Source organism: Lepidochelys kempii, chromosome 1 (genome assembly GCF_965140265.1).
Source record: "Lepidochelys kempii isolate rLepKem1 chromosome 1, rLepKem1.hap2, whole genome shotgun sequence".
Lineage (NCBI taxonomy): Eukaryota > Metazoa > Chordata > Testudines > Cheloniidae > Lepidochelys > Lepidochelys kempii.
This window is the reverse complement of record NC_133256.1, coordinates 12,198,306-12,224,138: the sequence shown is the minus strand read 5'-3', so window position 1 is coordinate 12,224,138 and position 25,833 is coordinate 12,198,306. Positions and strand designations below refer to the sequence as shown.

Here is a 25,833-nt window from a genome sequence, read left to right as displayed (position 1 = left end):
TTGTATGAGTTGAATTAAACAATACCATTTCTTTTATTTACCTTTTTACAGTGCAAATATTTGTAATAAAAATAATACAAAGTGGGCACTGTACATTTTGTATTCTGTGTTGTAACTGACATAAATACATTTGGAAAACATAGAACATCCAAAAATATTTATAATTATTTTAAATTAGGATTTTATTATTAACAGTGCAATTAAAACTGCAATTCATTCCAATTAATTTTTATAATCAAATTCATTTGTTTTTAGTTAATTGCTTGAGTTAACTGCAATTAATTGACAGCCCTGTTTTTGAGTCATTTTTCAGTAGAGCCACGCTTAAACAATATGACCGCTGCAATCTTTACGCAAGTGGGTCTTTGTGGGGCTAGCTGGAAGAAAAGGGTTCCCTGACAGCAGGTGGGGAAGAGGAATATTTATAGGGATGGACAGGAAGTGGTTTGGACCAGGTCAAGACAAGGTCATTGCATTTGCCCTTCCTGCTGACTAGAAATGGGGCAAGTATTTATATTCTATGCAGCCACAAAGGGGCCCGCTTTACCTCGATAAGGCTGGCTGTTGGCAAAATAGGATATCAAGTCAGTTTTTCTATTACTGCCAATGCATCCTTCCAATTTTAGCCTATTGGGTTTCTGTTTTGAGAGCCAGTTTTATTTCGATAAGTCACTTCCACTGTGATTATCCATCTCCAGCTCATTATTTGAAAAATTCAGTACACTACAGAAATGGGCAGTGGTGCAGGAGTCTGGTTTACACCAGGCGATACACTATTTGGATGACTTTTTGTTTGCAGGCAGGGGTACCGATGAAAAAACACAGGGGCCCTATACCAAGCTGACCTATAGCAGGATTGAGTTAGAGATGGGGTTGGTATATCTAGACTCCTCCAGAATAAGCTGGGGAACTTCTGGGATTGATTATCAAGACTAGAGCAACAAAGGAGGTTACACTGCAGGAGCTACAAACTGTTGCTGGGCATCTTAACTTTGTATTATGAGTGGATGTTCAATGGAGGGCATTTTGCACCAGTCCGTCAGGTGCAACTGTGGGAACAGCAAAGTCCAGCCATTTTATAAGGGTTAACGAAGATATAAAGGCAGATTTGGGGGGAGAGGAACAGTTTCTTGATCAGTTTAATGGAATGTCTTTTTGAAGTGAGAAATGGATGATAGAGGCAGATTTAAAGGTTCATTCAGATGCATCAGGAGGAATAGGTTTTGCAATATTTTGCAAAGACAGGTGTGCCCAGAAATGGCCCTCAGATTGATTACAAAGAGGTAAAGTGAAGAATACAACATTCCTGGAATTTTTTTCTCATTTTGGCAGCATATCTATTTGGGGAATGGATTTTTCAAACAGAGTATAGATTTGGAGTGGTAACAGAGTTGGTATGTTACAATCACAAGTAGAATTGTAGAAGAAATGCTTTGGAACAGAAAAAAGATGCCCTCCTATTCAAGTGACTCCCCTAATACTGAAAAAAAAAAAAAAAAAAGGCAGCCGTTGTCCTATTATGTACTTTCAGAAACACAACAGTTACCTTACGTGGATTCTAAAGTGCTTTCTGCCATTGATCAATGGTTATGTCTCAGGTGCTAATGGACAACTTGCTCTCTTCCAGTGACTCTGCTGAAAAGCAGTGGTTCTATGCCTCGAGAGCCATCACTTGTATGTGAACTGTTCTTGTAAGGCTGACGGCAGAGATTTGTACATCATGTTTTTTATTGTGCCCAATCCTTGTTGTTCAACTTATTTGCCAGTGATGTAAAATTATGTTTATTAACAAAATAAGTACTCAGCCAGTAATTTAAGTCTTTAGCATCTTTCAGCTCTTGAATAATAAAGATCTTGGGATCCCCTTGAAAGTAATTGTTTACATTTGTGTTTAAGATCATCTGATTTCTTCCCAATATTCTTTTTTTTGGGGGTGAGAATACCAAAATAAATGTCTGAAACGTCTTCTTTTCCTCCTATGTTACCCAGTTTATTCTAATTGGTTTATTTCTTTAATATGGCAAAGTCTGGTTAATGTCCAGCCTTTTGTTTTTATGGCAAATGGTTTCCAATTATTTTTCTGTCTCCTTATGTGGCCAGTCTTAGCCTCTCTGTGGAGCATTTAGATATTCTTTAGATAGTTCTATATAATTCCTTAGATAATATAAGGGGACGTGGAAAGTCAAATAGTGGTGACTGCACTGGAAACTTATTCCAATATAGATTAAACATCAGTTTGCCTTTCTATTTTGTAGATATTCTAATGTTGTTTTCTTTAAGTAGAAGGAATTTTGCACTGAGCTCTTAACCCGTAATATGCCGACTAGTACAGGCATTACCCTGGGTAACTTCACACGGTTAATCCACATTGTTCATACTGCCCTCTGGCTAATAGATGGCAATTTTTTCAAGCTCTGTACTTCATAAAGTCTTAAAATTTCTCCCAAAGGGAAGATTGGCATATTTATGATGTGAAGAATTGAAAAATGATACTATCTCCATTTTACAGAGGGTGAAACCAAGACACAAAGAGGATAAGTGTCTTGCTAGAGGGAGCCAGTATTGAAAACGTAAATGGGATATCCTAGCTTCGAAATCTAGGCTTAGACAATTTTATGTTTGTCATTAAAAAAAAAAAAAAAAAGAGTTTGCTTTCCTGGAAGTTGAAAGTTGAAAGTCACCAGGCACTGCACATTTGAATCTTCAACATGTTGCAAGCAGAGGTTACTCCTGGTTTTTGTTGTGCTCCACTATATATTGACACTATTACAATGTTTTTACTCCCCCATATTAGAAATTGTAATCCTTGCTCATGAAACCAATGCGTTTTGTTAAGGCTTTTATGAATAAATGGAACTGACTCAAATTTTATAGTTAAAGCCATCTAAAATCTACTGAAGATCTGATTCAAATACTATGATACTACTACCCTGGTAGAAATGGACTGTATTCCAGTCATAATCACTGTGGGACAGCAGATTAATTTATGGATTCAGTAAACTTGGATTTTGTTAGCTAAACCTCTTCTGTCTGTGAAGCCTTCTTCATGAAAGGCAGCAGTCACTTTTTTCTGAATAGCTTTATTGTTCTTTATATGAGGATTGGGAAGTTCAGTCTTGTAAATTTAGACTTTTATAAAATTGTATCTTTGTAAAACCTGCTTTGATATTTCTAAGATTGTAACAAGAATTATGGTTTTCATGTTGTGTGTTTGTATAATACCTGCACAGTGTTGTGGCAATCCTAATAGGGCTTCTCGATACTTTGATTACATAAATATGAAATAATATTTCAGACACTATTGGCTTTGGTCAGTAGAATTATGAACATGACCTAATGATTTAAGTTAGGCTCTGATCAAAGTTAATTGAGTCAATGGGGTCATTGAGTTCAACAGGCTTTAGGTCCTTAGATTGTAAACTCTTGTAGAGAATCTCTATTTGTTCAGTGAAGAGCCATCCATCTCTATGAAACTATATAAAAATGATAAATAATTAACCTTTTGATACATCATTTACAAGTCAGACAATTCTATAGACTTCAGTTATGACGTCTCTTAATGGTTTTTCCTGCATTTAAACATTAGAATCTCAACTTCTTGAATTAAGAGAAGAGCGCAGTGTGATCTGTGAGCAAGCGCTGAGCACACTCCTAAGCAGCATACTAAGTCTAACTGGGCCAAAGGTTAAACAATCAGTAGGTTTCCCAGCTTGAGCTGAACAGTGGTATTCTTTGTTTTGGTGATCTTTTGAGAGGCAAAACAGCAAGTGTCATTGAGAACAGAACAAGGAGGATCTTGCGCTATTTACTGAATGTGTTCTTTTGAATAGGAATGTGAATTTACTGTACTACTTTAGCTGAAAATAGTACATTTGCTTCCGGCAATTACCTTTTTTAATGAAATGTTCAAAAAGGTATATTATGTCACATTTATTTGAACTGCTAGTTTATAATTTTTTGTAAAAGAATTATGGATTGAGCTGACATTGTCCATCCACATCAAAAGAAAGTCAGGAGTATCATGAAAAGGATAATTGGAAAGAGATGGGAAAAGGGTCAGGAAACAGCATGGAATGCTATTTTAGTTCAATAATCTCTAGCACCCAGTGATTCAGTAATCTTTCCCAAGCACTGGTCCTGAACCAGTAACTGTAAAGAAAATAATCCTGTCTCTAAGACGTATGCATGCTAGTCAGTTTAGTTAGTCCTTAAGAGCAATGTCAGTCAAAGGACTTACTTGCAAAATATGTGACCTTAAACTACTTTGGAATCATGTGGCACCATTCTATTTATCAAACACTGTACCTTAGGGCACATACTATTTTTAATCTTGAGCTCTCCTATGGCAGAAACAAGGCTACTCCCAGTGCAACTCACTTTAGTAAACACTAGAAAAGTTTGAAAGAAAGCTGTTCTTCTCAAAGACTACAATTAAGAGCTTTCAGGTAGAAGCATCACTAGAAACAGGCAATCTATTCTGCAGTGAAGTCACTAATATTTTTACTAAATTAAATCCTTGTTATCAGGCCTGGTCATTGCTTAGATAGTTGACTAAAAAGATTCTTTACAAAAATTGGGTCAGTTAGATGTTGGAAAATGCATCTGTCAATAAATGTAAATATAAAGCAGAGTAAAACTAACTCAGTTTCCATAATCACAGAAACAGAGTGCCAGTAAAGGAAGGCTCCAAAACTAAATTCTACTATTAACTATTTAAGACTGAAAAACACATGTGGCCAATTCCAAGGTTAGTGAAATAAATAAGAGGGAAAAAAACATATAAAAACCAAAAACATAAGGGGACTACAACTAGCTGTCAAAGCTTGCAGATGTAATAGACACTACAAAGAAAAAAAATCTAGTCAGAGCAGTTGCCAGAAAGGATTCTATATATGAATTAAGAGGGAAAAAATTAAAGGCAGGGAAGCATATGAACATTTTTTACCTATATTTTAAATAGCCATCTTTTATCAGTTTTCAAGATGATATATAAGGAACTTAGAAAAATTTGTGCAGGAAGAAGAGAAATTATTAACATTACTAATTAAAGAGCCCATACTACAGAGATGACAATAATACCAGAAAAAACTAAACATGCTCTATTATCAAATTTGTCTTAAAATACACCAGACTTTTAAAAGCTACAGACAAAAACTGAAAATCTGCAATGAATACAGAAATGCACTAGAAGGAAAAACGAGGAAACTACTGTCTAGTCAGTCTGATGTCTAACCTAAGCAAAATATTCACGACATTTACTTGTGAAAGAGTAGATATATTAACATTTAAAGAATGGTGTATGAGAGTCCAATACCACATTGTCTATGAAAAATCAGCCAAAACAAGTCAAACAGTCTTCTTGGAAGCAATTTCTAATTCAGCAAATACAACAGATTTAGTACAGTGGACAGCAACAAAACATTCAGTATAGTGTGGCGCAAACTAAATGAATTGGTTAATTAACAATGTTGGCTGACAAAGAAAGAACTGATAGTATTAACTGTTAAGAACTTCAAGAGGGATCAGTGAGTTTAAAAATAGGTTAGATAACATTAATGAGAATGATGCAGGGAATATACCCGAAAAATACAAGATGCAAACTGAATGACAGATGTGGACTTTTGGCTCTCAGAGACAGTGATGGGTCAGGTAACCATCAAAATGGCCTATGGTACTAAATACCTTACGTTTCTAGAATCCTTTATACAGCGTATTGCACTTTCCACAAACAATTAAATAAGTCATTAAATCCCAAGAACACACACAAGTGCAAACAAACTGATGTTTGCCTGCATGTACTGACCTAATGTGGAAACTACTTTCTTTCTTGCTAGGCAGGCATTATCTAACACTAACCATAGTCTAATTAGTTTACATACACCATAATGACATCAAGGTCCATAGCCACACATGAAGGGTGGCTTGCCAAATGGTGCAGTACAGTTAAGTTTTAACAGCCTAGGTCAAAGGGTAGGATCAAGTTGTTCTTGCTTATCATCAGGAAAGAATGGGAGATAGGCTTAGTAAATGCTAAGTAAGCTGCCGTGTGGAAGGATTTGGCTCGAGATGTGTCATGGGGGTATGCTTCTTCATTTTCTACTTCTCATCATAATACTAAAGAAATATATGGTTGACTAAACTAATTATGCTTCTGTTAAGAGGGTGTGTATAAATTGTTATATTTTTAAATTACAATGTACTTTGAACATTTTTGTGAATCAATATACTTCTTAATTATGAGGGACTTTGAACATATTTGTTCACTTTAAAATTTAGCCACTGTAACATATGTATCACTGAAAAAAGGAGGGGAGTTTGAACATAATTAGGAGTTAACTTAAAGTGATAGTGTGTAGGAATGTTGGCACTAGGCTTATTGTGTAAAATTTTTAAAAGGGACAATGTGACTGTCAATGATGTAAGTCAGTTTTTGAAAACTGAACCTACCATTCTTCAAGGGCATTACGGGGGGTCGGGTATCCTTAAATTATGACCCTCTAAGCTTACTTATTTGACTTGTTGCGTTTGCTTAACTATTTTTATTTAAATATAAATCAAAAGTCTCAAGACAATAAAGATTGATTTAAAAGGACTTCTCTGGAATCTCAGGACATGAGGATTATTCCATTATTTAGTGAGCATTTTGCATGGGAAATATCAAACACTAAAAAAAAAGCACAACTATTTTATAAAGGCATTATTACAGCAAATGTGAGAGAATCTTAAATGTCATGATAGGTATTGGAATTATGTCAAGTCTCCAAATGTGAGGTACTCCACAAAATATTTATGGAAGCCTGTTCTTCCAAAAGTTAGCAATATAGTAATTCTTGAATCTGAATGTAATAGTCTAAAAGAGGTACAGTGTTCTGTAGAATGGTCTAAACTATTTTATATCAGTAGAAATAATGGCTGGAAGCAATGCAATTTTCTCGTTCTTCATAAATTGTGTTAGAATAAATATTTTCCACTTCATTTTATATTGCAAAAAAAAAATATTGAACTTGTTGCATTCTGTAAAGATCAGCTGCTAGTTAATTCTGGAGGTGGCTTGCTATTATTCACCTTTTGGCCTCTTCACAACTGAACAGGCAGGTATTTTACATCTTGTGAACCTTTAACTAAGTAGTTCCCACAGAATTACAAATCGTTTATGTAGCCTCATGTTTTATGTGGTCTAGGCCTTAATTTCTTTCCATTCTAAAATGGCTGGCAAACAAGTTTTGCATATGCTGCCATCATGGAGAGGCTGTCGAATTGGTTAATACATTTAAGTTTAATATTTAGAGGTTATTTTATCAGTTGCAATACGTTTTCTGCTAAGTAATCAACTTCAGAACTTCTCTATTTTTAGAACTAGAATCAAATTAAGACTCGAGCAGGTTGAAATGTTTTGGACTAATACTTTATTTAAAAAAAAAATGCAGTCTTGGGTTGACAAACTATTTGCAAATTTGATACGAATTTGCCAATAGTTTCAGTCAAAAAAAAATGGGCAGTGGGTTCGGAGAGGGCACTACATTCACGAAGGACTTACGCACCATTAGGCACTGTTTACAATACAAACAGAGGAATCCTTATACCCACTAGCTTAGTGGTTAGGGCACTCACCTGTGATGCGAGACCCCCAGGTTCAAATCCCCACTCTAGAGCACAGACTTGAACCTAGGTCTTCCTATCTCCCATTTGAGTGTTCTAACCATCAGGCTATCTCAGGCTACATCTACACTTAAAGCCACAGTAGCACTTCAGTGTAGACACTCACTGCAGAGACAGAAAGGAAAGCAGAGGCAGTAGCTAGGTCGAATGGGGGTTAGGGCTACGTAGCGGTGTCTCTCCGGGGCAAGGATTTTGCAGTGTAGACCAGCTCTCATTCTCTCTCGCTGGCCCAATGACTATTCAAGTATTTTATATAAAGTGGAACAGCTCTTGCAGGAGCGATTGAGGGACACGCCTCAGAATACCCTACAGTGGTCAGGGCACTCACCTGGGAGGAGGAGACATGGGTTCAAGTCCCTGCTCCAAAATCACCACAACCAATTCTGTGAATCTGGCCCTTTGCTTTCATTAAAGAAGTTTTAATTACCCAAAATTGAAATGACACTTTTGTTGACCCAAAACAAAGTTTTTATACTATCTTGATTTGTTGAATTGTTTTTTTTTTTTAAATCAGTTTTGGTTAAACCCAAACAGAATTTTTATTCTTCACATCCAGCATTCCAAAAAAATCCCAATTATTCACACAGACCTAATTAAGACATCCATGCTCAACAATATATTTTCTTTCCTTTGACTTTGTCATTTATTATTACATTCAGACAAAAACACCTGTCAGGGATGGTCTAGGTATACTTAATCTTGTGTCAGGATGAGGGAACGGATTGGATGATCTTTTGAGGTCCCTTCCAGCCCTACATTTCTATGATTCTGCGATTCTCAATCAAGATGAAACATGTAACCAACCAAAATGTAATGTAAAGGGCTAGCAAGACATTGTTTAAGGTGGTTTATAAGATTACAGCATAGCTGGATCAGATACTTTGACTTTTAAAATCCAAGTACAGCTGCCGTTTCTGAATGCAAAATGACATGTCTTCAATCAGTTTTACTGTTCTCCACATGGAAGTATTAAGAGGCTATTCAAAACTTGTATTTAACTTTTTTCTCGTCTTTCTTAATAGTTGATTCTAAAAGGTCCTTTCTTTTCTCAACTATATCTTTATGCACCGAACTTCCAAAAGATCTTACTTTGAACACGGTTGAAAGAAGTTAGATCCTATACCATAAATTCTTTCACACAATATTATTAAAAAGTAATTCTTCTCATTCTTAAGTGATTGCTTCTCCAATTATATGTGCTGACCCAATTGTTCTCCATCTCTAGTTACTATTAAATAAAGCACATATTTTCATCAGTACCTCATAAAACATGTAATAAAATGAGACGAATTCATCTGCATACAGAGTTCTCTAGTCTAGCGAACGTTATCACTATGACAGTTCCATCACAGTGCCATATTAAACCAACATATCACAAAGTAGCCTAAGAGAGGTGGCATGCTATATGAGTTATAATACAGAGTTTTGTCTATGTAAGCTACAACTTTAGCAGAAAACAGAAATAGTGCAAATAAAACATCCTCTGGGTCAAACTGCTGTGTAGCTCGCTGCAGAAAAGGATACCCTGTTAAGACCAAGCTAAAATGTTTAAATACAATACAGATGTTGATGAGAACACTTAAGTACTTTATACAATAAATTTAAATTATCATGTGGGAGGCATAAGACCAAATCTATCAAATGTAATAGTTGAAATGACAGTCATTTCCAAGTTTTGTTCAATGACCTCCCCCGGCCGGGACAGGCTTATTTTCTTCAGACTAACACAATGCTTCCAGAGGCTGAAAGATTCTCTGTTTATTCCCAAGCCAACTTTTTGCATATTTAAATAAATAAAATAACTGTACTTTACTAATACAGTCTGGTTCAACCATTAAGTTTAAAAGTTATTAGTTCAGTAGTTTCATTTTCTATTTTTATGACATGAACATATACATACTAAAACTAGCATTACACGAATCATGAAAATTTGTTAGACCAAGTACAATATCTATTTACACACTTTTATGTGTATGTGATAATGATGATTCTGTTTGGCCAGACATTGGTCAGGATTGCCCAGTAGCATTAGGAAGGAGACACTGAGCGCATGGGTGCGCACATGTGGAACTTCTAGGTGCCCTCCCTCCTTGTGGGGAATTTTCCTGGCCTCTGCACTACCCCGGTGAGGTGGGCTACAGAAAGGATATGAGTCCTCGCTCCCACTTCCTTTATCCAGAGGCCTCCCTGCCCTTGAGGACTCCCCTTCCACTCTCCTGCCTGTGTGCATAGCATCATAGAAGATTAGGGTTGGAAGAGACCACAGGAGGTCATCTAGTCCAATCCCCTGCTCAAAGTAGGACCAACACCAACTAAATCATCCCAGCCAAGACTTTGTCAAGCCGTGCCTTAAAACCCTCTAAGGATGGAGATTTCACCAGCTCCCTAGGTAACCCATTCCAGTGCTTCACCACCCTCCCAGTGAAATAGTGTTTCCTAATAGCCAACCTAGACTTCCCAATTGCAACGTGAGACCATTGCTTCTTGTTCTGTCATCTGAAGGGGTGAGACGAATCTGCAGGCCAATTCCATTGGCAAAAGAGCTGGGAGAAGCCGGAAGAGCTGGGAGAAGCCACTTGCCTCATTTTTTGATGCCTTTGTACCTGAGTCATAGCCTGCAGCAGTTTACCTGTTCCTCCACAGGGTTGGAGCCCCTTAAACGGCAACATCTCTTATTTTTTGCCTTCTCTTTGCTAGTACATTTTGTCCTCATAAAGGGGGATTGGAGTGCTCCCTTTCATTCATTCCAAAAAACAAGCAGACAGAACAGAGGAGTCCTGCTGTGTCAGGCAGCATAGAGGCTCCCTATATTTACAGTACTTTAAACACCTTCTGGGAAGTTTTTCTGACAAAGTGGGATTAGTGTAAGCACTAACATGACAGGAGAAATCCAACAGAGGGCACCAAAACTCTTCATGATTCTGATTGGCCAGCTTCTGCCCACGGATCTGCAAATCCTTAAGACAGACCTATCTGTAGTGTACCTTTGTCTGGGAATGCAGAAAAAAAATGTACTTATCCTGGGCGAGCAAAATTTACAAAGATATTCCAAGCAAGAATGGAATTTAATTGAAATAGCACCAATTCCACCTTTCCCACAGTTTCACACCCCAATCTCTACCACACACTTCACAGCAATATACATCTAATTACCATGAACAATTTTGATGTTTGAAATTAACTTTTTTTAACTATGACAGCAATTTGTTTGACATTCCAGTTGAGTTGGTACTAAAATTTAACATATTTTGAAGAACCTGTAACCCAATGATCTGCTAACCAACATAAGGGGTAAATCACTGTCACACAAATTACTACAACCAAGACTCAACATTTCTGTTCATTTCATGAAACAGTCTATTCTGATCTAATATTTCAGTTCCAATTAATTAAATGTCTGTTTGATTGGTCTTACAATAAAACCACTGACCATTCTCAAAACAGGTGGAACTGTATCATGGAATGGATCAACGGTCAAATTAGTGCAACTGTACCTTTTGTGATTTCCTGTCCAGATTGAGGAGAATCATTGGAGACTCTACCAGTTCAGCCAGACTTGGCAGGAGATGATACTCCAGGGGTTGCAGAAACCAACTGGTGCAGTTAACACTCATAAAAGACCTGGCAGGATGTTGTTCAGGTGTTTCAAGTTCTAAATGTTCCAATCAATATTTTGTTTTGTAATGATTTTTCTCCTTATGTACACAAGTCCAGAGACCCACAGAACTGATGTGTTGTAATAAGTTCAAACCCATTTTAAGTCCATTAAAACCATACGTCCTCCTTAAGATCCCTTTTAATAGCTGCACAGGCCATGGTTAGGAGAAATAATACGAACACCACTGACGATACTGTAAAAGGTTTGTACTGAAAAGATCACTAGCGAACGTAACAGTCAAATCACCTTCTAAATCATTTAAAAATCTGTCAAGGATATTTACATTACTGATGCCAGTATTCAACTAGGCAGGTCAAAGGGTTCTTTGGCTCTGAAGTTTATTTCCTGTTTTTTAAAATCAGCGGAGGTGCTTTTAGAGTCTGGATTCTCCGTAATTCCTGTAGCCAGATCCTTACTACAGGGGATCGCACCTCCTCAAATTAGCCACTCTAATATTAGCTCAGGTTGCAAGAAGGAGGTTGAAAGTAAGATGTATCTTTGGAATGAAGCTATTTATTTTGTACTTTTAAAAATAAGTTGTTTTAAGTGAAGGGTAGTCCTTCAACACTCCTCCCCCATAGAACCCATGGTTACATATATCTGCAGTTTCCACGGTAAACATCTGATGAAGTGAGCTGTAGCTCACGAAAGCTCATGCTCAAATAAATTGGTTAGTCTCTAAGGTGCCACAAGTACTCCTTTTCTTTTTGCGAATACAGACCAACATGGCTGTTCCTCTGAAACCTGGAAATATATCATGCAGTAATCCTTTGGAGAAGACATCTCACACCTCCACCAAAAATCCCCAAACATTCTTTTAACTTCCCTCCAAATAGTTACCAGATTTCTCAGTCTTGTAAGTCCTTCCATCACAAACAGTATGAGTGGACAGGTTAACAGTGTATACCATAAACTTAAATATTTGAACTATGTAAAAGTTTAAGTAAGGGTTGAACAACTTGCAAATCTCCTTTTACAACATCTGTAGTCAAAGAAACCCTAGGGTCTTCTCTTAACAATGAAAACCCACTCTGTTTCTCTCAGAGATTACCCGAATAACAGGCAGGGCTGTTACTCTGAAACCTGCAGATGTATTGGAGCTTGTGTTTGCATCAAGTACCAATGGTAATGAGCTCTACACCCCAGGATACAGCCACTCTTAGGTGCCAAAACATTCACTGAGAAAAAATCTGTTTGAAAATATTTTTCTTCTAAAGTTGCAAAGTCAGCTAAACTCATGTGAGCTGCCAAGAGAATCTAGGTTCAGTTTAGTCAGTCTTTAGTCACATAAATACATTTCTTCTTATATTGTTAAAAAAATAAACTTACAATAAGCATATCTCAAATAAAATTACCACACAGTAATTACACTGGTAAAAACAGCTTAAAGAGGAAGAAAGTTTGTGTTCAAATTTTCACAATGCAAAATTATTTAGCCTCCTTTGCAACAAACTTACAAATCTGATCATAGGAAGTCTATGCATATTCACATACGAAACTACATTCAAAGACTCAGGGTTGTGACAAACTGAGAAAAGCAAGGAAATGCACATTTACAAGGGATGTGTACCATATGTTCTCTAACACCCCAGCACAATAGGGTACATAAAGGAAGCTGTTTAAAAGTGGTGCCCTTACTGGATAGGTATTGGAAGACATATGGTACATTTCCCCACAGTATATTTCCTTGCCCTTCTCTGGTTGTGTCACAACCTTAACAGCCTTGTAGTGTAGCTTGTGCGTGAACTTTTTCTCACATTGTTCAAAAATAAAACCCAACCAAATCTTTCAGAATTCTTTGCATTGAGACTAGATTGGCTTTGAAAGAGAAAGCGGAGCAATTAAACCAAAGCAGGCTTTGAAATGTTTCAACAGTTTTTTGGTTAAATCTTCCAAAAAGATTCTCTTACTATTTCTGCTTTCAAAAACTAACACTGTTCTCACACAGCAGAAAAAACAAATTTCCCAATCTACTTTCAAATTGGGTCAAAAGAAAAAAATAGCGATTTAGCTGGTTCTGAAATAGTTCAACAAAATATTTACATCCTTTCAAGAGAACACTTGTCAAGTTTCAGAATTAGTTTCTTGTTGTTAAACCAACATTATGCATCCGATGAAGTGAGCTGTAGCTCACGAAAGCTTATGCTCAAATAAATTGGTTAGTCTCTAAGGTGCCACAAGTACTCCTTTTCTTTTTGCAAATACAGACTAACACGGCTGTTACTCTGAAACCAACATTAACCTTTGTCTTTTAAAATTTATGAATAACCAAATACAATGTATATATTTTTTTCATTTTCCAAACATTCAGTTTATTCATGACTGAATGGAATGACAAGAAACCTCACAAAATTTCAATAGGGAAATCTGAGGTCATGGTTAAAAAGTAAAATAATTTGAAAGCCACTACTTGTAGCATGTATGATGCTTTATTTTAAATTAAAGAAGAATTTTTAGCAAAGAACCAAAACCAGCTACTTGAAAACAGATTCATATTTCACAGTTATTATTCTTGTATCGCTATAGAAGATAACCACTTCTCAGATGTTTCAGTGAAATAAACAGTCTTAAAAGTAATGGCAGTATAAAAACAACAATTATTTCTCCTCCCCCCTCCTGCTCCAACATCCAAGTTATTCCAACTAAACATGCTTTCACTTTTCTCTGCTCTAGCACAGTCCTTACCGTCTTTCTGGCTAAGGAGGGATCAACATGGCTCCTGAAATCAACTAAGAGTGGGAATGAAGGGGAAATTGCTAGATGCAAGAACTCCCCCTTCCCCTTAAGGAGAAGTGTTTCTCACCTCTACCACAATCCCAGGGAGATAAGCTAGTTTTGAGCATTAGCACATTTCACTGCAATTATATTACCATTAAAAAAAGGTGGTGGGAGAAAGGACATCAAGAGATTTTACATTTAAAAAAAAAAAGTATTCCTGGCTATCCTCTACAGCACATGGTTTCTACACCCACAAAAACATCATTTGGCGCTACGCCTATAGTACAGCTCTGGCTACCCCCGCCCTAACCCAACCCACTCCCACAAGGAGAGCATTCCAGGCAGGAAGGTTTAAACTAAACTGTGAAATCCAGAACCATGTACAGCTAAACACTAAGGTCCAAACTATACTATGAAAATTTCCCTCCACTTACTATCTCTCCCACCCTACGTCTCATGTCAACAGAACTAACTGACCAGGAGGCTAAACTGAGCTCTTTTCCAAACTCCACCAGTGCGGTGACCATTTTAGGGAATAACAAAGTTTAACAATTTGAAATTGGTCACTCCTTCACTTGATGGTGCCTGGCACGCACCAAGTTCGTCATTTTACTGGTAAACAGGACTGCTCAATTCTACCTACAAAACAGAGAAATCAGCCATTATCAGCTTTTGACCCATTCTGCATTTGGCTTAAACTTTACTTAAAACTTTTAAGATTAGGCAATAATTACATGTAACTGCAGCATCTCGGACTATAGCATGTTCCATTATTTTGTCAAAGGTACAATGTTCATTAATGTTGAGCTTTTTCTTCCACTATTTTTGTATGCATTACCAACTTCCAGAAGTAGGTAATATTCCTAAATGGGAAAGATAAATGCTAAAGATATGGTGAATCTGCAGCGTTAAGGAGTACAGCATATACCTATTAGCGCCAGCTACTGCTGTTTATCCCCTCACAGTAATCTGGTGCAGATGAGTTTAGGGAACCACAAACAACTAACTCCCTTCCCATCACAAATATGTATATCCACTGTGTGGCAAAGGCTGTGATAAGGTTTTACACATCTGCCCAAAAAGTATGGTCAGTATAACCAACTGGTCCATCAAAGTGCTAACAAACAATGGACTTCTTAGCCACTTCTTTACCCATAATTAAGACATTTTCACTGATACTCCTATGCCATGATCAATTCAGAGAACATTACCTTTCACTAAACCATTCTACTAAGACTGTATGGTGACTTCATCAATCCATATACCAAATATGTCAATGGAAGTGACCCGTAGTCTTGTATTTGCACTTTAATACTTTCAAAAGACACAATGCAACGCAAATGAAATATTCTGCACATTAAAATCCAAATTATACCACAGCATTACTCATATACAATACCACTAAACATGGACTCAATCAATCAAAGAGAAAAGGAAGTCTAAAGTGAGATTTAAAAAGAAGCATTTATACCCTATCTCACAACGGGCAAGGGAAAAGTAGGTACTTCAGGATATAATTGCAAGCAGCACAATTCAAAGACTCATTCACAAATATGGAAAGTCCCAGGAAGGAGAGAGAGGGAGGATAAGGTTGAAGATGATGATTAGAGAGTAGATGGAATTAAAATAAGAAAAGGTGAAGTTAGTCCATGAATAGTTCTGAAAACCAGGAAGCCATACAAAGGTGTATGGGATAGGTAGGCTTAGAAGGATTACATTTTCATCAGTAAATGTTGGGAAACGTTGCTTTCACCATACACACACAAACCAATGAAAAAATGTTTCCCTCAATAACTGAAATTTACAGATAGGAAAAGTAAGGAAAATGCTTCTTGAGAACTTGAAGTTTGATTTAAGGATGTTTACTTTGTATCTTGTGATCTGTGATGTTGACAATTAGTGTTTTAATTGCTGTAAAGCTTTAACTTTTTGAATCCGAACTTCTACTGTCATTAAATAATTACTAAAAAAGAAAAGGAATACTTGTGGCACCTTAGAGACTAACCAATTTATTTGAGCATAAGCTTTCGTGAGCTACAGCTCACTTCATCGGATGCATACCGTGGAAACTGCAGCAGACTTTATATATACACAGAGAATATGAAACAATACAATAAATAATTACTGTCGGACTCCCTTTTTGGCAGACCCTCCTCCCTGTAACTTCCCACAACTGTGAAAACTGAAAATGATAAAAACTGAAAAAATGCTTAAAAACAAACACGGATATCTATCAAAATTATAAAAAATAAAAACTGAACTCTGCGAAGACTAAGGCAAAGGACGATGGAGGAAATAATGTTCTGGTTCTGGAGAAAACAGTCTATATACAGAATTCTGAGTCAGCTGAAAATTAGACAGATTTAAGATAATAAAATTTGCACTGTTGGGGTCATTCATTTTCAATTGTTATAATAATAGAAGTATCTTCTAAATTTGAATTCACATAACAGTACCTACTCATTAAAGGGCAAAGGAAACATACAAAAGTTAACTAATTTTCAAATATTTTTCTCGACATTGTCAATGATAATATTTCATACAAGTTATTCACCACATTTTGTTACCTGTAACTTTTGTATGTAATAATTATATAAAGAATAACTGATTAAAAAGCCAACGTAAAAAATCCCTCTAATTTATTCTATTGTGAAGGAAGTTAAAAATTATGGACTGGTATTGTGCATGAAGAGTTCTGGATTCTATTTCCAATTCTGACACACACTGTGCATCTTTGGGTAAGTCATAATCTCTCTCTCTCTGCCTCACTTTCTCCACCTGAAAAAATGGGTGTAAAATTTACATAACTTGCATGGGGAGCTGAGATTTAATATTTGTAAAGCAATTTATGATTCATGGCCAAAAGCACGTCATAAATGTCACATGCTTATAAGCACAATTGCTCACACTATTGAAACTCTCAATATCTAGGCACAAAGGACATGAGAAATAAACCACAACATCACTGCTTTTTTCAGTCTAGGTAAAAATTTTAAAGTAGAATTTTGAGATTTTTTTTCATGATGTATCAAAGGAAAGTTACTATAAATATAAAATAAGAACTAATGAGTGCAGAAGTCAACTAAAAGGAAAGCAATTAAGAACTGTCCCTGCCAAGTAATATTTTTTTCAAAAATATGATGTATTCATTTTTTCTTAATCATGGATAATGTCTTCACAATATTAAGTAATGTAATCCTAAAAGACATGAGTAAATTTATATTTATTTGCAACATAATCTTGCCATTTATTATTTTTTATTGTATCTGGGTCTGTATGCTCAATTACTCTTCACCAATGGAAAGTTAATTTCTAAACTAAATGTGGGCTTCATAGAAAGATCTGAAAGATTACATGAAAACCTTTTCAGTCAGAATGCTTACATCAACTGTGAAGACAGCAACCTATGAATTAAGTAGCTTGTCTAATTGCCCCATGATGGCATCCAAAGATTCTAGCTTCCCCACCCTCATACACCAAGATGCAATTCCAGTTGGCTGCACTTTGAACACAGGCCATTATTCACAAGAGTCCGCCCTAATGTTAAAATGAGGTACCGAAGGTCAGGCTCCTAATAATAAAACAAAGACCAAGGTTCCCACACTCACATAAATTCCTAAATCTAGAGGCCACATCAGCAAATGCACATCGAAAAACCTAGGAAACTTCATCAATAAGTAATGGAGGAAACAATCAATCAAATCAATATTGAACTTTCAGATTCTATATCCCCCAGATTCTAAGCCTGAATATGATCAGAATGAACCGTTCCACCCACTTTGATTTGAACCACATTTCTAACTCAGAAATCTAATCTAAAAAAATGGAATTTCAGTCTACTGTCAGAGCATAATAGCACATGTAAAAATCAATTTCCAATCATTCCGGAGGGGACAGAAAAAGTGTTCAAAAGCACAGGCTAAAAATCCATATATGCTTGATGATTAATAAGTATAATTTTCAGTTCAGAAATCACTACTTTACCACTTTTTAAAAAAGAACCTAACCCTCCCTTGCTGCAGGTTAAGACCATTACTTCTTGTCTTACCTTCAATGGACATGGAGAACAACTGCTCACTGTCCTCCTCATAACAGCACTTAGATTTGAAGACTTATCAGATCCTCCTTTAGACTTCTTTTCGCAAAACTAAACATGCCCAATTTTTTTTTTAACCTTTCCTCATAAGTCAGGTTTTCTAAACCTCTTATTTTTATTGCTCTTCTCTGGACTCTCTCCAATTTATCCACATCTTTCTTATCATGTGGTGCCCAGAACTGGAGACAGTACTCCAGCTGTGGCCTCACCAGTGCTGAGCAGAGCAGGACAATTACCTCCCAATTGTTTTACATACAACATTCCTGTTAATACATCCCAGAAATATATTAGCCTTTGTAGCAACCGCAACACATTGCTGGTTTATATTCAATATGTTTATATTCACTATAATCCCCAGATCCTTTTCAGCAGTTTTACCACCTAGCCAGTTACTCCCCATTTTGTAGTTGTACATTTGATTTTTTATTCTTAAGTATAGATTTTGCATTTGTCTTTACTGCATTTCATCTTGTTGATTTCACAACAATTCTCCAATTTGTCAGGGTCCTTTTGAATTCTATTCCTGTCCTCCGAAGTGCTTGCAACCCCTCCCAATTTAGTGTTATCTGCAAATTTTATAAGTATACCCTTTCCTCCATAATCCAAATAAGTAATGAAAATATTGAATAGTATCAGACCCAGGACAGAGCCCCACAGGACCTCACTAGATACATCCTCCCAGGCTGACACTGATAACTTCTCTGAGTACAGTCTTCAACCAGCTTTGCACTCCACCTTACTATAATTTCATCTAGAATGCTTTTTTGTAGTTTGCTTATGGAATGTCATGTGGGTCTGTGTCAAAAGCCTTACTAAAATCATGATGTATCACGGCTAGAGCTTCCCTACTATTCACAGTATCCCTGTCAAAGAAAAAATCATTAACTTAAAGAAACCAACAGATGTTTGGAAAGGTTAATAATTTTTCAAAATGGACACATCAAGGCCTTGTACTTCCCCTCTTGTTAACTAATGGTAGTTCTCAATTCCCTACATTCTTCCAGATGTGTTTCATGGTTTGAATTCTCTGGAGAACACCAAACCCCACAGGACAGTTGTGTTCCTGCTTAATAGTATTTTTTTTTACTTTAGTTCTGAATTAATCTTTCATTATAGCAACATTTAATTTAAAAATTTTACTTTCTTTCCTGTATAAAATAGGTTTTCAAAGAGGAAAGCAAGTAAAAATTATTTTTTTATATATACACACACACACACACACACAAAACTAATTTTCTCCTTACCACTACTACTGATCTACAAAAAGATTTAAGGAATGCATCAGCCAGTCTCCTAATGCAACTTTCACAATAAAAATCCACAATCATCCAACTGTATTGCACTGTATGAGCAAGATATACTAATATTTGTATACACAGAACTGCAACATTCATCTTAAATCTATTTTACACCAGATTGTCAGATAACTAAAAAAAGACTAAGGTTCCCAGACCTGACGAAGAGCTCAGTGTAAGCTCAAAAGCTTGTCCGTCTCACCAACAGAAGTTGGTCCAATAAAAGATATTACCTCATCCACCTCGTGTTTCTAATATCCTGGGACCAACATGGCTATAACAACACTGCATAAAGGAAGAACTATAAGGCCTGGTCTACACTTGGGGAGAGGAATTGATCTAAGTTACACAACTTCAGCTATGTGAATAATGTAGCTGAAGTCGACGTACTTAGATCGACTCACCGCGGTGTCTTCACTACAGTGAGTCTACTGCTGCCGCTCCCCCGTCGACTCTGCCTGCGCCTCTCGCCGAGCTGAAGTACAGGAGTCGACGGGAGAGTGCTCGGGGGTTGATTTATCACATCTAGACTAGACATGATAAATTGATACCCGCTGGATCAATCGCTGCCCACCTATCCTGCGGGTAGTGTAGACATACCCTAAGGAAGCCACTCAGTCCCATCACCACAAGTAGTCATAAGTGTATAGCAGTAATTGAATACCATTCTGTTGAAACACAATACAAAAAAGTGAAATGTGAATCAAGTCTAAACTCCTTAAATGTAACTTTAATTGATGCAGAAGGAAGTGATTTCTCTCTCTCCTCTACCCTCACCAAAAAAAAAAAAGTAATCATAAATGTCAAGTCAAGGGTTCGGAGCCTTTGCCTCCAGAGAACACAGAGGAGGATTACAGGTTCATAAATGAAAGTTCAAGGAAAGCCTGTAGCACAGTGATTCTTGATTTCACACCATGCCATTATATTCCCTGGAAGCAATTCTGTTATCCACAGCTGTTATTGAGAAGAACTGAGAAAACAAGGTTGTTGTTTTTTTCTGAGTGCATTTCTATTTTAACCAAATATTTTCAATGTTGCTGATTTTACTGTTTTTAAATATAGAAAGAAAATAATGAAAGACCACTTATAAGATATGATAATTATTAAGAACAACTGGCAAAAAAAGGATGTAAATACCAAAGGTATATTTAGGGAAATCTTACCATGAAGGCCTGCCTGCATTCCTGTTACAGAAAAAAGGAAATGAAGCTCAGAGGATTTTTTGCCTTAAACGTGAAATTCACGGAATAGTCTACACTGTGTATATCTTTCACTAGAGAATGTTAATACAAAATGGTAAATACAGTAACTAGACAACAGTTCCGTCCTCCATTTAAATCTAATATAACCTGGCTGGCTACCAGCTACATCAAATCTCAATGAAATAGTGTACCTTTAATTTTTCCACTGAAACTTGAAAATATTTTGTCACTGTTCTGATTTAATAGAGAATACAGAACAGTAATAGCAACACTATATGCACTCTCCAAAGAAATGTGTGAAGCACATAGGATTAACTTTTGTTGTTAAGCAACTTTCTTCAGTAACCTTTGTTACCCTCCTCTACTTCCTTTGCTAAGAACTCAATTGTTTAATTAATTGTTTTACATAGGTGAAATGGACCATTAGAAAACATTAGACAACACTTAATTTATAATTTATACGGGGAGAATGCAAATCATTTTGAGGTTTGGGTTTTTATTCCCACACCCCTAATTAATATTCATGAGGATAATTTCACAAAGGCAGTTATAAAACTATGTCAGAGGGGGCCTGAAAATATAGTTATGGTAGCACAGAAGGAGGAAATTCTTTTTCGCCTTGAAAGGGGGATTTAAACCCAATACAAACATTTACTGAATGATGGGTTTTATAATATTTTAATCAAGTTATTCATTACACAGAAATAACACTGTGGAAAACCAGATAATGTTACACAAAGGCTAAGTTCATTTGTTCTGGACAGGTGGCCAGTCTGCATCTCTGTGCCGGCAGCCAAAGCCCGCCCACAATAGCACTAAAGACGATTATGCAAATGATCGCTATTCCCTGCTATTTTCCCAGGAATGGGAGAAGGCTCCGTGTGGAAGAAGCAATTGTTTCCTAGTCATGTGGAAAAACAAACCAAGCAGATTTCCCCCTGCCCAAAGGGGAGAAACAAGAGAGGGAATGTGCACAGGAGATAACTATATACACTCACACACTTACTTACCAGTCCAGTCTTCTGCTGCTGTGCTACATTTCAAACATTTATCATCAGAGAAGGAATCATAAGAGAAGTGATGCTTGGTATTTCCATATAGGAGTGCTAATACTAGAGGTCAAAGGGAGTGTTCCGACCCCAGGAAATGCATTGTTCATGCATAACTATTAACCCTTTTCCCCTTGGATTCCACTGAGGAACAAAACAGAACAATGTAAAGATTGTAACCCCCCTCCCTTCCTATGTTGTACAACACTAAAATGTGAAAACTGTGTCTGTGTGACATTTTCTTGTATTGTGTGTAACGTACAACATTAAACCTATGTAAAATATGCACCTAAACAGCTCGAATGGTCCTTATGCATCATATAAAATGCTTGACTTGAATGAAATACTTTCTACTTCACACAAATGTCAATCATTCACCTACACATAAGGGGAAAGTATTTACCTATCACTCTGCTGATTATGGGAAGATTTTCTCTCACAGGATTAATCGGGACGCAACTTTATACAAAAAGATGCAATTAAAACAGCAGAGCGCAGCTTTATTAATTTTAAATAGACTAATGAGAGGGACTACCTCCCTCCCTCCCACAAGCCACCAGGCATTAAGTAGACCCAATGTGGAGATAAACTGGCCATAAGCCATAGCAAATGACAGTCTGCCCCCTTCAGCATAACCCTCTTTAAATGAAGACCATTCAGCCCAGCTACTGAACACCCCCCAACTCCTCAGGGGAAATAAGGGTACAGAAAAGGGATGCCTCAGTCTGGGTGAGACTTACAACCTTCCTACACTTCACAGGCTAATGGGAGCTATGCCAACTGCCTCCGGCAGAAGTTTACCCCAGAAACTGGCCCACAAATCTCTCACTTGCACTGGATGCATGCCCCAAGTTGCAAAGGTAGTTACTCCATTTATTAGCCCTTTGTAAATTTTCTTCCTTCTTTTTTCAATTGCTATCCCTTATCCTAACCAAAGAGGCCTGTGAGATGTCATTAAGGTGAAAAAAAAAAAACAGATACCTTGTCAATTTTGCCCAGAGGCAAAAAAACCAACCCCTCCTCACCTCAAAAAAAGCAATCTAATCAGATTCACAGCAAGCCTGGAAACCCATCTCTGACAACTAAAACAACCTGCAAGGCAGGAGTAGGCAGCAATTGAGCACTCAGATGGTACCTCAGGTCAAATGGAGCCAATCTGCTCCCTCGCCTCCTGCAAATCAGCCAGTAGGTGGTGACAACATGCAGAAATTCCCAAGTCAACAGATAAATCCTGCATGTCTTCTGGGCTGGAAGGAGGCATCCAGATGGTGGAGGACATACCCCCTCAATACAGACAAGGGGCTGAAATTGGGCATCCCTCTCCCAGGCACATCAAGTACCTTACTCCCTCAGAAATCATTTAATAAGTACCTTAATCACCACACCAAAGTATTATATGAGTACATCCAAACTGTAATCTTTTCTTGCATAGTGAAATAATTCCATGTACCTCTAACTAGACAAATATCATTAGCGACAAAGCATAAGACTAAACAGAGTCACAGAGTTTAAGGCCAGAAGGGACCACTAGATATCTAATCTGACCACCTATATACCACAGGCCTCCACCACCACCCAGCATCCTCACACCAAACCCAACAACTGAAATTAAACGAAAGAATTACTGCCATCAGGAGACTAGACTATTCTATGCCACAAGGAGAGAATAGGAGGGACAAAGATGCACCAAGGCCTCTGCTTTGGCAGAAAAATTATTAAGTGAGATATAGCCAGATAATCCTGGCAAGTGACCTGCACTCACATGCTGCAGAAGAAGACAAAAACAACTGTCAAGGTTCCTCCCCCACTCTGAACTCTAGGGTACAGATGTGGGGACCTGCATGAAAAACCTCCTAAGCTTATCTTTACCAGCTTAGGTCAAAACTTCCCCAAGGTACAAAATATTCCACCCGTCGTCCTTGGATTGGCCGCTACCACCACCAAACTAATACTGGTTACTGGGGAAGAGCTGTTTGGACGCATCTTTCCCCCCAAAATACTTCCCAAAACCTTGCACCCCACTTCCTGGACAAGGTTTGGTAAAAAGCCTCACCAATTTGCCTAGGTGACTACAGACCCAGACCCTTGGATCTTAAGAACAATGAACAATCCTCCCAACACTTGCACGCCCCCTTTCCTGGGAAATATTGGATAAAAAGCCTCACCAATTTGCATAGGTGACCACAGACCCAAACCCTTGGATCTCAGAACAATGAAAAAGCATTCAGTTTCTTACAAGAAGACTTCTAATAAAAATAGAAGTAAATAGAAATAAAGAAATCCCCCCTGTAAAATCAGGATGGTAGATATCTTACAGGGTAATTAGATTAAAAAACATAGAGAACCCCTCTAGGCAAAACCTTAAGTTACAAAAAAGATACACAGACAGAAATAGAATCATAGAATATCAGGGTTGGAAGGGACCCCAGAAGGTCATCTAGTCCAACCCCCTGCTCGAAGCAGGACCAATTCCCAGTTAAATCATCCCAGCCAGGGCTTTGTCAAGCCTGACCTTAAAAACCTCTAACGAAGGAGATTCTACCACCTCCCTAGGTAACGCATTCCAATGTTCTAAATAGTTATTCTATTCAGCACAATTCTTTTCTCAGCCATTTAAAGAAATCATAATCTAACACATAACTAGCTAGATTACTTACTAAAAGTTCTAAGACTCCATTCCTGGTCTATCCCCGGCAGAAAACCAGCATATAGACAGACACACAGACCCTTTGTTTCTCTCCCTCCTCCCAGCTTTTGAAAGTATCTTGTCTCCTCATTGGTCATTTTGGTCAGGTGCCAGCGAGGTTACCTTTAGCTTCTTAACCCTTTACAGGTGAGAGGAGCTTTCCCCTGGCCAGGAGGGATTTCAAAGGGGTTTACCCTTCCCTTTATATTTATGACAACAACCTAAAGATTATTCAATCTGTCCTGGGGGCAAATTCTTTCCCAAACCCACCTACGACAATCAGTTAGACCCTGAACATGTGAGCAAGAATCAGTCAGCCCAACACCTGAGAAAAGGAATACTTAGTCCTGCCTCAGATCACTGCCCACCCCCATCCCCATTCATACTTCAGAGGATGGAGATTCCCCCCCCCCATTCCCCTACCCCCCAAAAAACCCAGAATACATTTTGGGGACATCACTTTCTGACCCCTGCAGGTGGCCAGCTGAAGCCTTGAAGCATGAGCTTTAAAGAACACAAGACAAAAACAGAAGTGAGCCCCAGGTCTGCTAAACCCTGCCCTTTACCATGATAAGCCAGCCCCATCATATAGTCACACTCAAATTTGTCCAGGTCTCTCTCTCAACACTAATTAAGTTGTTTGCCCCCACAACTCCCACTGGGACACAGATCCAGAATCTCACTCCTTTGGTGGTCAGAAGCCTTCTTCTAATTTCCAGCCTAAATTTGTTCATACCTAGTTTATATTCATTTGTTCTTGTACCGATACTGTCCTTTAGCTTAAATAGTTCTTCACCTCCCTGGTTTACCTTTTCTTAACCCCCACCTCCCATGTATTTTTAAGGAGCAATCACATCCTCAGCCTTCATGGTGCAAGGCTAAACAACCCAAGCTCTTCCAGTTTCCTCTCATAAAATAGGTCCTCAATTCCCATGATCACCCTGGAAGTTTCTTTGCACCTGTTCCAGTTTGAATTAATCTTTCTTGAACACAGATGGCCAGAATTGTATACAGTATTCCAAATGAGGTCTTATCAGCACCTTGCGTAACAGCATTAATATGTCTCTCTCTCTCTACTGGAAATGCCTCACCTGATACATCCTAGGATTGCATTTGCCTTTTTCATAGCCGCATCACATTGGTGGCTCATAGTTAAGGCTACATTTTAGTCCTGGGTATTTTTAGTAAACGTCATGGACAGGTCATGGGCAGTAAACAAAAGTTCACGGCCCATGACCCTGACTAAATTGGAGGGGGGGGGGCGGTGACGGGTGGCCCAGGGTTGATGGAGATGCTCGGGGAGGGGCAGCCCAGGAGTGCCGTGGGTGCTCGGGGAAGGGAGGGAGGGCGGGCAGCAGGTGCTGTGCGGGGGACAGCCTGGGACTGCCACTGGTGCTGGGGAGGGGGTAGGGGGAGAGAGAGGCAGACCGGGACCACCGCAGGTGCTGGGGGGAGTGGAGGGAAGGCAGC

General features: G+C 37.9%; 1 protein-coding gene across 4 annotated transcripts in view; it reads right to left on the bottom strand.

Annotated features, from left to right (window-relative positions):
- FCHSD2 (FCH and double SH3 domains 2) overlaps positions 1-25,833 on the bottom strand; it is a 223,353-nt gene that overhangs the window by 102,820 nt on the left and 94,700 nt on the right. The gene's annotated exons all lie outside the window — the stretch shown is intronic.